This window comes from Hydractinia symbiolongicarpus, chromosome 7, assembly GCF_029227915.1.
Source record: "Hydractinia symbiolongicarpus strain clone_291-10 chromosome 7, HSymV2.1, whole genome shotgun sequence".
NCBI classification, from domain to species: Eukaryota; Metazoa; Cnidaria; class Hydrozoa; order Anthoathecata; family Hydractiniidae; genus Hydractinia; species Hydractinia symbiolongicarpus.
Genome location: NC_079881.1, coordinates 16783690 through 16799895, shown reverse-complemented (window position 1 = coordinate 16799895; position 16206 = coordinate 16783690).

The window sequence follows — 16206 nt, the reverse complement described above, 5'->3', positions numbered from 1 at the left end:
ACGAAGGTACGTTGCTGTAGCCAAGGCTTCGGCCCAAAATCGTTTTGGTAACTTTGAATCTGCTAACATTGATCTTACATATTCCACGAGTGTTCTGTTCATCCTTTCTGCAACTCCATTTTGTTGTGGTGTTTTCGGAATTGTCAACTCATGATGAATACCTTCTTTCTTCAAATAGTCTTCGAACTCTTTGGATGTATATTCTCCACCATTGTCAGTTCTAAACGTTTTTATCTGAATTCCAGTCGATTTTTCCACAGTTGCTTTCCATTCTTTGAATTTCTCAAACACTTCACTTTTGTGTTTCATGACATATACCAATACGTATCTTGATTTATCGTCAATGAATGTAATAAAATATTCTGCACCACTAAGTGATTTTGTTTCTATCTTTCCACAAACGTCGCTATGGATTATACCAAGGAGATTTTTTGATCGATCTCCTCCTGTCTTCGGAAACGGTATTTTGCTTTGTTTCCCATCAATGCACGGTTCACAAAATGTCGGTTTCTTTGTTGCATCATAATCAAACCCTTCAACAAGTTTGTCCCTTGCCAATCGTTTAAGATTCTGCACACCGAGATGACCGTATCTTCTATGCCAAATTTCTTCCTTTGTTGTAGCGTTATTATCACATTTCATAACTGTGTGATTCTTTTTATTTCTCAATCCATTACAGTTGAGATGGTAAAGGTTGCCATGCTTTGTTGCTGTACCAATGATTCCGTGTTTCGCATCCACGATGTCACATTTGAAATCTTTAAACTGAAACTTCTTTCCATTTGTTGCAGCTTTTGATACACTAAGTAAATTGTACGAAAGTTGTGGTACAAATAAGACATCAGATAACTTGCATACAACGTTTCTGTTTTCTGAAATGTTCATTTCCAAGGTTACTGTTCCTTTTCCAATTGCTTGTACTAAATATCCATCACTGACAGTGATATCTTGTGGTATTTCAAGTGACGAAATTTCTTCGAACAATTTCTCTTCGTTACACATGTGACATGTTGCGCCTGAATCAACTATCCAGTTACTTTTTCTATTGACTGCCAAAGTATTTTCAGCAACTAAACTGATGATTTCTTCGTCATCATCTTCTTCTTCAGCCGTACACACATTTTGCGGCTTCATTCGATTTTTACCGTACGTCGAAGGAGTCTGTCTTTCGAACTTCTTCGTTAATTCTTTGCAATATCGTTTCACATGACCAATCTTTCCACAATGAGAACATCTGGGTCCCTTTCTTGGATTTCCATGATTCGATGTCATTGCTCTGACATTCGTTTCCAAAGTGTCCTTATCTTTCCGCTTGCTTTCCTCGTGTAAAAATCGTTCAGTTACGACTTCAAGCTTGGGTACTTCAGCACTAGCCTCCAGAGCTGTAACTAGCATATCATACGAGTCTGGTAAGCTTGCTAACAAATGAACAACTTTACTTTCATCATCCAACGGGTCTCCAATAATTGCAAGCTCATCGAAAATTTCTGTCAAAGCTTTAACGTGCTTTTGAACAGATTGCCCATCTTTCAACTTCAAGTCATACAACTTCCTGCGTAGTGTCAATTTATTACTCCATGTCTTCTTTTGGAACTGGTCTGCCAACTTCTTCCAAACCTCAGTAGGATCTTCTGGATCTGGTCCAAGCAGGTATACCAGCGTTGGTTCCATCGACAAAACAATCGTTGCTAACGCACGATCTCTACGCAAATTAAATTTCGGAATTATTTTCTCTTCAGTTGAAGCATTTTCTCTTCCATCAACAATTCCCCAAAGTCCATCTTTGATTAACGCCATTCTACACTGTACCTTCCAGATAGCATAGTTTGTTCCATTCAATGGTTTTATCAATACTTTGGTGCTTTCCATCGCCATTTGTTCCGTATTCAACTAATCCGGATAATCCGTTTCGGGTTTCCACAATACGATTTTTCGTGCGAACTTTACACCAATCCAAACCAAAATCAAAACAAACTCGTCGGACACACAAGATGGCTTCTTCTTCTTGAATATTATTTCTGTAAATATTCAATCTTCTTGGGCATAGACTGGGCCCATAACCTGTTGAAATGTAAACTTTATATATTTGCAGAGTTGCTTCGACTGCTCCAATAACTTTATGACTCTATGACTCTAAAATTTACAAGACGTTCTCCTATTTATATATTAAAGATAAGATATTCTAGAATGTTCTAGTATATTCCAGATGTTCTATATTTGTTCTGCTTGGAAAAAGTTCAGAGAGTTACTTCCTTTGTTGACTAGCAGAGTCTTGTCAATTGAATTAAAAGGTAGGTTGTATGAGGCCTGTGTAAGAAGTGTTATGTTGTACGGTAGTGAGACATGGGCAGTGAAGAAAGAAGATCTTGAACGTTTAGAAAGGAATGAGATGAGAATGGTTAGGTGGATGATGATGGTGATGGTGATGGTGACTACAGCGAATGAAGTGTGAACCGGCCTTTAGGTTAACATTCATAAGATATATATTTACAAGTAAAATGAATGACTTTTCTCCATGTTAACCTTATAAAACTCAGAAGAAATGGCAACAATTGAGTTGGAACTTCCAGTTGATGGATGCACGTATCGCACCACAAATGTTTCGGAACAAGTCGCGTGCACGCTTCTGAATGCTCATGCTACCGTACACATGAAAGGCACGAAAGCTGCTGTGGGCACAAACTCGAGCGTTGCTAGTTTCACGTTAGCATAAATCAGAAAGAATAGAACATCTTCAATCTTTGCTGGGATGTTTTTGTCCATGGTTGTGCATTGGGTCCTGCAGCATGTTCTACCCAACTTTTCAATGGGCCAGTGAGACATTTGGTGACAGTCTCTTCATGTCAGACACCACGATTGTTTCCAAGCCATGAGAATTCTAGCCGTGATTGCTGTTGCAACAGGTGGCACGAGAACAGAGCTCTTGAGTTTGAAGCAGTGTCGTGACGAACAATTTAGGGCTTTTGCAGCCAGGGTAAGTGGTAAATCTGAAACATGTAAGTACACAACACAATGTATATGTACAAACATTATCGACTTTGCTTACTCCATTGCTAGGGACGTACTACTCTCGGGAATTGCTTATACAGACATCCGACTTGGGATGCTTGGTACACAAGGTATCCTGGATAACCAGTTAACGACATCATTTCATTAGTTGATTCCAAAGAGATGGCTAGAAATGCCCTTCCATCGCTTCCACCCATCACATCTTTTGTTAGCTTTTCATCCTTCAAGCATCAGAACCATGGAGGGAGGTAACGCATCCCAACGGAACCAGTCCATCCCATGCCCAGAGTGCGGTAAGACTTTTTCATTGTTCCAGAGGGATGATCGGGGTGGAATTCAAAACCACATCGTCACGGCATTGACTGCTACAGGCTCAAACGAAACAAACGTCACCCAAATCGCAACAACATTAACAAATAATCCAGGAGAGACTGGAGGCATCTTTGCACAAGTATCTTCAATGCGTTCCATAAATCTTGCACTCGGTCATAGCATTTTTACTAAAGGACAATGGCGTAGATTCCGACCCAACTATACTATTAGAGCTAGATACTCTTCAAACGCAAATGTCCTAATGGAAGCGGTACAACGATCACAGTCTCTGTCGATTGTGGCGCACAAGCATGCTTATGGTCGTTGCATCAGTTTATCAAAGCTGGGTTTTTCACAGAGGATCTGATCCCTATGCCCATTGATCTGGTTGCGGCTAGCGAATCACCAATATCGATTGAGGGAAGTATCCCGATAATATTGCGCTGGACCGCTGCAGAAGGACCTTGATATCCTGTCGAAAGACTTCCTGAATGTTGCATCATCTTCACCAGATACTGTGCCAACTGAAATACGAAGTGACTTTCAACGGACAATAAATGTTGGCTGTTCGAAACCTTCTGAACTGCCTGGAAAAACATGTTCGTGCCGACCTCGCACCATGGTACCGGAACTTCCTAAGGAATTTCCATTTGAATGCTGTCCTAAAAACAACACTCGCATAAAGGAATAGCTTATCGAATACTTCCCTGTGTTGACGTTCAACACATGTCTCCATCGGCCCTTACCTCACATGACTGGTCCTCCAGTTGAGATTCATTTTAAATCCGATGCTGTCCCTAAAGCGGTACACACTCCTGCAAAGTTGACTGGGTGGCGAAGTGAATTACTTGTTTAAGTTCGAGACCATATGAAATGGCTTTCTGGGTTGCCGCCGCTGGGTTCCAAGTCTACCTTTCTAAGGGGCGGTTTCTTGGTCAGCCCAAGCATTACGATACGATTTCTCAAGTGTTCATGTCTAAGGTCAGAAAGCTTTTTTGTTTCCATGGTTGTTGCTTTTCATTCTTTGCCACAACCTTTCTAAGGGCTGGATTCCAAGTCTACCTTTCTAGCTCTGGGCTCTCTGTCAGTAGGTAAAAGCAACAACGATACGAATTGTAATTGTCGACTCTTTTTTTCCAATGTTTAACAAAAGTTATTGGTTTTGGCGGATGGTGTCAATGAATGTGGCTGGTGTCTTGCAGGAGGCAGGGGATGCTTACTCAAGGGCCCGCACCATATCCCAAGCATGAGTGAATTTCACCAATGCTCATGTTTCCACATTCATTGGTGATTGTTTCAGTACAACCGAAATCCATTAGCTTTTCGATCATCCCGTTAAGGGGAGAATACAGAAGTTTTCCAGTGGCTTCTTATTCTTTGGAGAGAAACCTCCTTTTTCTCATTAACATCTCTGTCTTAAAAGGCTAGTTATATCTGCATTGCGATGTAGTTACTCCTATTCTCCCCCCTCCCTGTTCACCGGCAATAACAAGTTCAAAAGGGCCTTTCGCTGAGACGAATCCTTGGGTGTCGTAGAGCAGGTACCATATGGTCAACCTGTAGCATGGTGCAATCGCATGATCGTAAGGAGAAAGCATGATGGGACTCCACGTAGGACTGTCAATCTTTCACCTTAAACAAACATTGCCAAAGAGAAACTTTGGCTTCCGAATCGCCATTTAACTTAGCTCGTCGTGACCCACTGAATACCTGGAAGACTGTCAGTGACGCCTGAAATGGGTTCCACAGCGTATCCTTACGTAAATCCGATAAGCACATAACGCTCATAACGCTGTTCGGAAGATGGAGATATCGTACTACGCCACAAGGTTTCGTTGGTTCAGGGGATGGCTATAATCGCCGTTTTGATGCCACCCTCTTTGATTTTAAACGCAAATAACGTATTGTGGGCGACACGCTCCTCTTTCCCATCAATGTGTGCATACTCAGTTGATAAAACTTTATTTTTAAAACGGTCCATATCTTTGATCAATTTTAATTTGAATTCACTTGTTTTAAATACAAAGGTTTGGTCACCATTAAATCTCTATTCATTTAGTTGATATATTAGGAAATAGTCCCTTTTGTCTGCAGCTGTTTAAAAATTGATACAGCTTCTAGGTAAACATAAACATAGTTTTTATTGAAAAGTAAATTTATGTACCTTAAACATTATGTTTTAAGTTTTGCAAATATTTACTCCACTGGCGAATTTGTATTACAAAATAGTAAAAAAAACAGAGCAAACCTAAGGAGTGTCCATGGGGTTGTATTTCTTTAAATGCTTTTTTTGAATTGTTGGTTTTTTGTACATCTACTAAATACATAGATATTTCATCCACTTTGTCCCACGTCCCATCCTCCATTGATTTACAAAAAACTGTGCTAGCTAGTTGATTTGTGGCTTCAATTTGGAATTGTACTTAATTTAATCAATGGTGTTATTTGTTGTTGCTGTATCCAGCAGAGGCTTGCAAACACAAGTGGCAGAAATTGGAAATCATTGGTTGGTATGTCATCCCAAATTTTAATCGGTAGGTATACGTTGCGCGTAATTTTGAAACTGTCTGCCATAGTCCTGTAAGTTAATTTAATATACTTGTTTTAAATACGATGATTGAAACAAAAGTACCCCAATTTTTTTTCTCCAAAATCTGCTGAAGGTTTTTACAATAACACAGAAAAAAACGTTACCTGTCAAATGCATCTATATTCTCCTTCTCAACTTTTAGTGGAACTTCATGTGTAAGCATCTCAGGATATAAACTTAAAAAAAGAATTGTGTACCAGTTAGCACCGTGGCTTCTTTATAAAATCGATTTGAATAATTTAAAATTTAAATAACAATACCTCTCTTGCCTATTGATCTTGGTTGACTTTCAAGTTTGGAAATTCTTGTATTTCAGATCTAAATCAAATAAAAAATGTTTTATATGTTACTTGAACAAATTTTTTAGCTTACACAAAAAGACCTGGAAATTGTTTTTAAAAAGCCATTCAATGAAACATTTTTTTAAATTGTTGCTTGATTCGTCCTGGAAGTTACTAGGGATTAAAAATATTTAATAAAAACAATAACTTAATTTTACCTTGGTGTAGTGGTTCTCGGATGATGTGGCGAAGTATTAAAATATGTTGGACTGTGTTTTCTGTTGTTGTTTATCAAACTTATTGTTTGTATATCATAAACGACGCCACTACTGCTTGTAGTAAGGCAAAATCTAAACAAAAAAACGTAAAGTGGACTTGGTTACACAATCTAATTCGGAAAATTACGTTCCTGTAAATAACAGTCTTGTTGTTGCAATTGACTTACTGGATATATGCATTCAATAATTAACTGCGTTGTCATTTTGTCTAAAAACATTTTTTTTATCTCAAATCTAAACAAAACCTAAGTGTATACAAACTGATGTTTATTTTTTTCTGTATGTGATGTGTTTTTTTTCAGCAACGTGTTAATTTTCACTAAAAGCAACGTTAATAACATCTTGTATATTTCGCAACAGTGTGTTGATTTTTTCTACATTTATTCAACTTTTACTTGACGTGCAATTTTTTTATAGAAAACGAAGACATGTTTTTATAAGAAACTTAGCCTTGGCTAACTAAAAGGCAATTTGTCTAAAAGTAATCCCAACCTTGTTAATTAACCGCTATATTACAGCTTTCGGCGATATACTGTACGTAAACTCAAGTTTCTTATAAAACAATATGTACGTACAAATCCTACACAATACAATATTTCTTACGTTTCAATTTTGTTCTTTTTCTGTGGTGGCTCGACGGGATCTACAAAATGATCCAGGTATGCTAAATGTAATCGCAAAATAGTATGTTCATCAAAGGGTTCTATCAAAACTTTAGCTAAGTACATTCCATTGGCTTATCGTTTCATTAGGCTGACAATAGCAAGCTAACGTTGCTCTCCTCGTTTGTTAAGTCAATAAAAAGTGACATATTGATTAGTCGATGTGTAAATTATTAAACTGCGATTTCGTCTGGACGTCTTAACCCCTCAAGAAGTCTATCGAAAAGGAAAAACACAAGGGGAGAAGATGCATTTTGTTCTTCGATCCAGCAATGCATTATTAGTCGTTCTCAATTCATTCCATCCCTGTTTAGTAGGTCTATATGACATCTTATAGCAATTAATGAAAACAAGCCTATTGCAGGTGGCCATGTCTGGCTACAGTTTAAGACGAACCTCTGTAAACTATCCCATTGGTTTAAAAATTACATTTCTGCGACATGTGCAATAAGAATTAAGTTAGTAAGGGGGTTTGATCATACTAGGTCTTGTCTTTGGAGAGTGACGACTCCACTAAAGTCCACTGAATGTACAAAAAGGTAATATTACACCCAGGTTTAAGTGGAAGAAAGAGAGGCTGAGTCACTACTGATGACCCTTACAGGGACCTTAGTTAAGGTGAACCCGCTCTGCTTCTAAGTATATCAGCTAGTTCAGTGAAAGGGTTTGAAACTGCTGATATACTAGGTTGGATAGGATTGGGAGTGTTGATATAATTAAAGTGTTTTTAAAAATATAAAAAATAAAAATAGTAAAAATAAAAATATATTCTCTTTTCTGAAATGTGTCGCTTGAAATGTATGTCGTTGTATTGATAGTTAAGATTGTGACGGTTGGTAGCGCTCCGTTAGTTCGTTGGAAGTGTAGTTTGGCACTCTTCACTAGAGCATAAACTGTGGCAGAGTTGTGCTAGGTTCATGTGTATCAATACATTGCTGGATATTTCTACATGGTTATGTCATTTCGAACATTGTATTTTGGGATTAGTCGTTGCATTATCAGATATTTTTACTGTGGCGGTTGGTTGCGCTCCGCCAATGTTTGTTGGTGTAGTAGGTGGCGCTCTACACAAGTGCACAAAGTGTGGTAGGGTTTGTGTAATGTCAAGGTTTGATATGTTTTGTGGTTTATGATACAATGGTCATTTTAGTAATCTTAGGATAAGTTATTTATCTCTTGTTCACATATTCCATAATTTTGATAGTTATTTAACAAATGTTTTAACAGATGGCTGTAACTGTCTTGATTATTACCCCAGTTTAAAATAAAAAAATAGCAGGAGGGTTTGATCACACATGATCTTGTCTTTGGAGAGTAACGACTCCACTTATTACCTGAGTTAAAAAGAAAGAATAGCACAGTTGAACAGAAAGTGATCAAAGTTTACCTTAGGAAGACAGGGATGTCTAGTTTCTGCTGATGACCGAGGTCACCCAGCTAGACATCCAGGGTACTTAGGTTGAGAAATATGGGTCGAAACCTACCTGCCCAGCCTACTTATAGACCAGTACCAGAGAAATAGTTTACGGGCAAGCTAGGCTTAAAGGAATTTAACTTCAAAAGCACTGACTGGATAGGTTCAGAAATATCGGTCGAAACTTAACTGCCCTTGGTTAAAGTTCTGTTCATCTTTTTAAATGTGTTGTGTCTTTTTTTTATCTATATATATTTTTAATTAATTCCTTGTAAAAAGGGAGAATTGTGCTTTTAGAGGCATTTTCTCTAGAGGAGTACAACCTCCAGCTTATTTCCAAAGACCTAACAGGTTGAGTTCATCATTGCGGTGGCTAACCACCTCTTCGTAAATTATTTTCTTTTTTTGAAGCAGGGATGTCTATGCAGTTTTGTTTGCCAGCTGTTTACATCTTACTAATCGTATGTCTGGATGATTTAAATCAGAGCTTTTCCAATGCAATTTAGTTTCCTAGATCTTACCAACCTGACATGACCAATTTGTGACTTAAAAAGTAAAAAGACCCCGGGGAGGAGATTAATTTGCTCTACGCTAGATTGTAGACACTAGATTAATCAAAGCTAGAATTGGCCTTCTTTTTCTCAGCAAACCAGTGAATTAAAAAACTCGCTAACTCCCCAACTTTGCTACTCCCTGTGTAAGTTTACTCTTTTAGCACACTTCGTTTCTCTGCTTCAAATTTTCGTTGTTTATTTTTGCTTGAATAGATTGTTAAGATAATTTGACGATTTCGAAGTCATCTGCACGAGATAATAAAAAATGATGAAATGCTAAATTATATATTTCATCCCATTCCCAAAGCTTTTTGTCCCGTTTATATCTCAAATCTTAAGCGTAAATATTGTGTAAATCAAAAGTGCATTTATCTCAACGCAAAGTTCAGATTTCTTTCAGTAAACGTGAGTCATAACTTATTTTGTGCACAGAAATATTCGATCACCAGAACAAAGACATGTTTTGGTCTTTCTTTCTCTTAGAATGTCAAGGCCGGCATGTCAGCCATCTTGAATATTCGCATATGAAGCGAGGAACCTTGATTTGAAACGGAATTAAAAATGGAAGAGAAAGACATAGAACAACACAACAATTTTTTGAAACTGTTCAGATTCTGTGTGTACTTTTTTAAGTCGTCTAAGTTTTTCACCCAAGTTAATTCGTTGCACTCTCAAATTACTTGGTTCTATTGCAATAAAATGTTCCTTCCATATTTGGTTGGCCAGAGATTCAAAACCTTGTGTGAAAATCAGTGTGTTATTCCCTCTCGCTTGCCCCATCGTACATTGAACAATCAAATTGGTTTACTTTCAGTTTGTTCGAGCGAACATGTTGTTGTAGTTTGCTCTGGTTTTTTACCAATATATAAGTGTTGATATTGGCAATTTGTGTTTCGTTCTTTTTAAAAAACTAACTGAATAATGAGATCATCAGTTGATTTCTATCGTCATTGGAGTTTTCGGCCCCGTTCTAGCACGGACTAATCAATATCCTCGTGATAGTGGGCCATACCTTGGTTTAGGTATTCTCATCAGTTAGTAAAAGCAATTTTTTTTTTCAAATTACCGTTCTTATTGTCGTTCAACTGAAACAAATTCAAAGGATCGTTTTGATTCATGATGCGTATGTATATCTTGCATGTGTATATCTTGCGTATGTATGTCTTGCTACGACAGCCACTCAAGTGAAAAGAGGTCGATTGTAAGACATGTGCAGCCATATATAGTTGAAGGGCCGTTTAAACGGGCTGTTTTCGACTGTTGTTCGTGTTTTTCAAAAAAGCGTACTCAAAAGAGTATTAGTTGTTGCCATAGTGATATGGGTTTTTAAGAGACGCATTGCAACTTTGTACTCAGGTCTCTTTTATAAGTAAAACACAATTTAGGATTTTAGTACGGCTAATTTCAGAGTTGGACACGGCTAAAGGTGTCTAAGCGTTACGTTTTGTTGAAGATTTGTATATTTTTGTTTGATATTTTGAGGCACAATGTAGGTGCTTATTGTTGCTATGGTAATATGAATTTTAGTTGGTTTAAAAAACAATTTAGGTGTCAAGTGTCGTTTATAAGTTGATTTGGGCACATAATTACGTGTCTCTATGTTGTTGGATGGCTGTGGTAACAGACCGTTAATAAATGTTCGATTCGACGAATTGTAAATATTTTTTTCATATCATGAGTACAATGAGTTGCTATGGTGATATGGATTTCTCTTCTTTTTTTTGAGAGAGCTGGTATATGGTAGTTCATGTCACGACGTTGTTGTATTTTGTGTTTCAGAATTAACGGTACCTTTGTTCGTTACACTTCTTCATAAAAGGACGAAACAAGTTAGTTCCCAGTATCTTTTCATTAAGGGTATTTTGATGTTGTGTTTTATAACGGTGTGTATCAAATTTCCCTGTTATAATAGAGTTGGTAATGGTGGAAGAAAGTTGCTCTTATATAAAGAAAGTTAGGCTTTTAAATAAACACAGTTTATATCAATGATGGTATTTCCTTCGTACTTCTAAAAAAGTTCATATTCAAATTACAAGCACGATTCAGCCGCCAGAGAGTTAGTCACCCAATTTCGTCCGGACAATGTGGTCCTGGATGTTTTTGTGTCTTTGGATGCAATAAATGGTTTTTTTGGAAAAACTTTATGCAGTTCTCTGTCGTTTATAATGATTGACCAATGTTTCTTGAAAATATTTTTTACGGGAATAGATGCTCTATGATAAGGGATGATGTATAGCTTTGTTTTGAGGTCTCTCGTTTCTGGATCAAGATAGACAGTGGCATCGTGAAAATCTATTTCCTCGATTGAAAATTTATAAGTAAACTTTATTGTTGGGTGTACTGAATTGAGGTACGTAAACAACTTCTTGAGTTTGTTTTTTCCATGCTCAATGTCATCCAAGAAGCAAAGGTAAATCGTAAGAAGGCCTGTAAACTTTTTAAATGTGTGTTTCTTCGAACAAGCCGAGAAAAAGAGATGCATATGGTGGTGCAACCTTCGTTCACATAGCAGTTCCTATTAGTTGCAGAAAATTTTCCTGAGGGAACTGAAAATAGTTCTTTTCCAAAATAAGGGAGAACAGTACGCTTGTAACTTGTTTGCTTGGTGTAAAGTTTGGTAGTTGATGCGGAAAAATGTTCATGAAGTGTATACACGCGTCCACACCTTCTTTGTGTTGTATGTTGGTATAAAGCGACGTAACGTCTGCCGACACTAAAATAGCAATTTTCTTTATTTTTGGTAGGCTTTTTATGCGTGTGATAAAGTGTTTCGTATCCTTTATATAGGATTTCAGCTTGGGTAGGAGTGGTTGTAAACAAAGGTTTAAAAATTCTGATATATTTTCCGTAGGTGAATTCACAGCTGATACAATTGATCTACCAGGGTTCCATCCTTGTGAATTTTAGGTAACATATGAAAAAGTTGCATTCGGATGAGGGTGGTAGGTGTTATGAATTTTAGTGTGTTTTTATCTATTTTGTGATGATAGAGTAAATTTTCAATAAAGCTGTGTATGTTTGTAATAAGATCCTTTGTCTGATCAGCCAAGATCTTTAAATAGTACGTTTTATTGTCCAGGTGCTTGCGTACTTTGTCAACGTAATCATATTTGTTCATGATGACGATTGAGCCACTTTCATCGGCTTTTTCAGTTACTTTGTCTTTGTTTTTTGAAAGGTTTTTTAGACTTTTGTATTCTTCGGGAGTGCAGTTGTATTTATCTTTCAGGAGTGGGGGGGGGGGGGGGGGGGTGGTCGTTGATGAACATTTCAATATCAGCATGGATGGAGTTGATATATTTTAGGAGTGTTGTGTTTTTAGGTTTAGGTGCCATCTAGTCAGACCGACGGTGAAGACCTACTGTGGTTTCGTAATTCATTGAGCGCTAACGTAAAGTGTCCGCGGGAGGTAATATATGTAGGTGTTGGAACAAATTTGAGCCCTTTATTTAGAATTGAGTGGTCATGGTTGGTTAAAGTAATATTTGAGAGATTGACAACAAGGTTATTTGTTTGTTTATGTTTTATTTTCTTATAAAATTATTGTTTAACAGAGTTTTTTCTCTTTGAAGAAGGGGTCTGGATCACAAAGTGTTCAGTGTTATATTTTATACATGAAATGTGACCCGTTGTATTTGACGGGTAATTAATTATCGGTATTTTTCTCGATTCCAGTTTGACAAGTTTTTTGAAGGGTACTGTCCTTGTTGTTGTGGTTGTTAGAATCTTGGTGTTTGTTGAGAGCGTTGTTGTCGTTGTAATCGTTTTTGCTGTTGTTGATGAAACCAAGGTGTTTGTTGTTGTCAAAAACGTGGTTGTTTGCGATGTATGTGTTCGTTATTTGTTTTAAAGTGGTCATGGGAATGTTTTCTATTTTCTCGAGTTACCACGTTTTGATTGTGTTCCTGAATTAAAGTTTTATTCAGGGTACTTAATTTTTCCTCTGGGAGTTCCTGATTGAGTTTTTTACGCTCGTTTTGATAAATGTTGATTTTCTGTTGGTGGTTTTCCAACAGTATTTGCAGGGTTTCACTGCAGGTGGTATTCCATTTGTCTTTAAGCTCTTCCGGCAAGTTCACGGTAGAGCGTATATTCACTTTAAGCCCAGATGGCATTGTTTTATTGGTGACGTGTGCCTCTAGCAGCTGAATTTGTCGCAAATGATCCAGTTGTTTGTTTGTGGATTTAATGTACTTTTCTCGTGCTTCACGGTTGGTTGTTGATGAAACTTTTGAAATCGACATTGAAATAAAACGTTCGATCTCATCTCCACCTTTAGGTTTTCTTGTCAAATTGCCAAGGTTGTCGCCAGGTCCAATATTATTTATCAATGACGGCTTTACAGGTTCTATTTTTTTGTTTGCCATTGTTGTTGAGGTTGTTGTTTTAGTTGATGTAGATAGTGTGTTTAGAGGTGTCTTTAGTACTTCATTTTGAGACGGGAAGTTCGTGTGTGGAAATCAGTGTGTTATTTCCTCTCGCTTTTCCCATCGTACATTGAACAATCAAATTGGTTTAGGACGGAACAAGTTAGTATCTTTTTATTAAGGGTATTGTGATGTTGTGTTTTACAACGGTGTATATCAAGTTTCCCTGTTGCCCTTTAACTATATATGGTTACACATGTCTTATAATCGACCTCTTTTCACTCGAGTAGCTGTCGTAGCAAGACATACACACGCAAGATATACATACGCATCATGGATCAAAACGATCCTTTGAATTTGTTTTAGCTGCACGACAATAAGAACGGTAAGTTGAAAAAAGAAAATTGTTTTTATTAACTAATGAGAATACCTAAACCAAGATATGGTCCACTATCACGAGGAGTTATTGATTAGTCCGTGCTAGGACGGGACCGAAAACTCCAATGACGGTAGAAATCAAGTGATCATCTCATTATTCAGTTAGTTTTTAAAAAGAACGAAACACATATTGCCAATATCAACACTTATATATTGGTAAAAAACCAGAGCAAACTACAACAACATGTTCGTTCAAACAAACTGAAACTAAACCAATTTGATTGTTCAATGTACGATGGGAAAAGTGAGAGGGAATAACACACTGATTTTCACACAAATTTGCCAAAAGCAAATCACCTGTCCACATAACTGAGAGGAAAATGACATCCTCAGGGTCAACAAAAGAGTTAATGCCTACAAACAGTGGCATACAAAATAAGGGTAACACTTGCTATGCAAATTCTATTCCGCAATGTTTAAACTCCCCACCACAATTCCATGCAGCCCTCTCGACAGAAAATCCTTCCTTGTCACCTCTTGCTTTAGCTTGCTCGAATGTTTTCCATCAATTGGTATCTTCAAAAGTCCCTGTTGATCGATCCGCTTGCCTTGCAGACCTAAAAATTCCATAAGTAAAGTAAAAGGTAATTTTGATATTTTTACACAACATAATGTGCCTGAGATCCTAAGTTATTTGCTAAGTGAACTTGCTAAAGACTGGTGTTTTACTACCAGCATGTTCTAGTTTTGGACCAGAAATACAAAAACATGTGACACATGTTTCCAATCGCCTTGTACTGATGAAATGTCTCTATTTCTTGAATTCCAACCAAGTGCCACAATTCAAGAGTTCTTGAACCTCTTCTTACAACCATAGGTTTTGACAGGGAATGATAAATGGTTTTGCCCTCTGTGTAATTCCCATCAAACAGCAACACGAGAGACGGAAATTGTGAACAGTATAGTTCAGTTAAAACGATTCATCGTGTCAAATGTTCATATCTTAAACAAGTGTCGCCAGTTTCTTGTTCCCCAGACTTATCCATTCCTGTTCCCACGACTTTGAGGTAAGAAGCCGTAAGCACTTTAAGATTAGAGCGGTTATAAACCACTCTGGTTCTCTTGATAATGGGCACTATACATCCATTGTTCAAGACTAAAAGAGAGACTAGTGACTTCACTGCAATCACAGGGCTGTGACACAATGTGACCTTCGGAAGGAACTTAACAGCAGTCTGTCCTATGTCTTTTTCTTCCAGGCAGCGTAAAATAATTAAAAAGAAAATTAAAAATAAATAAATATATATTAAAACCAGGAGAAAACGGTACGCTTCCTTTCTTCGACACTCTAGTGTCTCGTAACGATGATAACTTATCAGAGTCAGTGTATCACAAACAAACTCATACTAATCAATATCTCAAATACGCATCTAATCAATAAATGTCCTGCAAAGAAAGTGTAGTGTCCTTATTACTGGACAGAGCAGTCAATGTAGTCAGTGGAGAGAATGGCCCAAAGAAAGAGTTATCTCATATAAACAACGCCTTACTTGCAAATGGGTACTCGAGACAGACCAGCAAAAAGGTTGAGAGGAAAATCAGTAATAGAACTGACAAGAGTAGTGACGGGGAAGATGCGGAAAATGAACCAGTAGCTACAGTGTGTATGCCATATATGCCAGGGACAAGTAACATACTTAATCGAGTATTGAAAGATTATAAAATAAAGTCAGTGCTTCAATCTAAAAACACGTTACGTAGTATACTGTCACATCCGAAAGACAAAACATGTCTAGGGAGTCAACGTTAAATTGTCTACTAAATCCCGTGTAGGATTGTGATGCTGTTTATGTCGGTGAAACAAAACGAATGTTTACACAATGTGTGCAAGAGCACAAAAGAGCCGTACGCAACGCAGATGCAGACAAAAATGAGATTGCGGACCAAAGCTGGTTAAATGATCATGTTATTGACAGGGACAATAAAAAGATCATAGATCGAGAGTCTGGTTGGACAGCAAGAAAAGTAAAAGAAACCATAAATTTTATAGACAGAAATACTCATATCAATAATATTTTCTATCAATTTCCAGAAATATGGTTACCCGCACTTCGGAAAGCGAACATGTAGGAAAAAGTGCAAAAAATGGTTCAGGACAAACGTAACAAGAAATGCTGCGCATATAAACAAATCGCGTGCCAGTGTTCTTTCACTGGTTGCGTGAATGCTGAAAGTAGCAAAGAGAAAAGTATGACGTTATATCACGGCGAAAGTACCAGTGGGGACTTGTCTGGCAGCCGTCAATTTGTCCGTGATATAACTCGATAAAAAGGTTTCTAGGCGAGGTCTCGGCGGATGGAA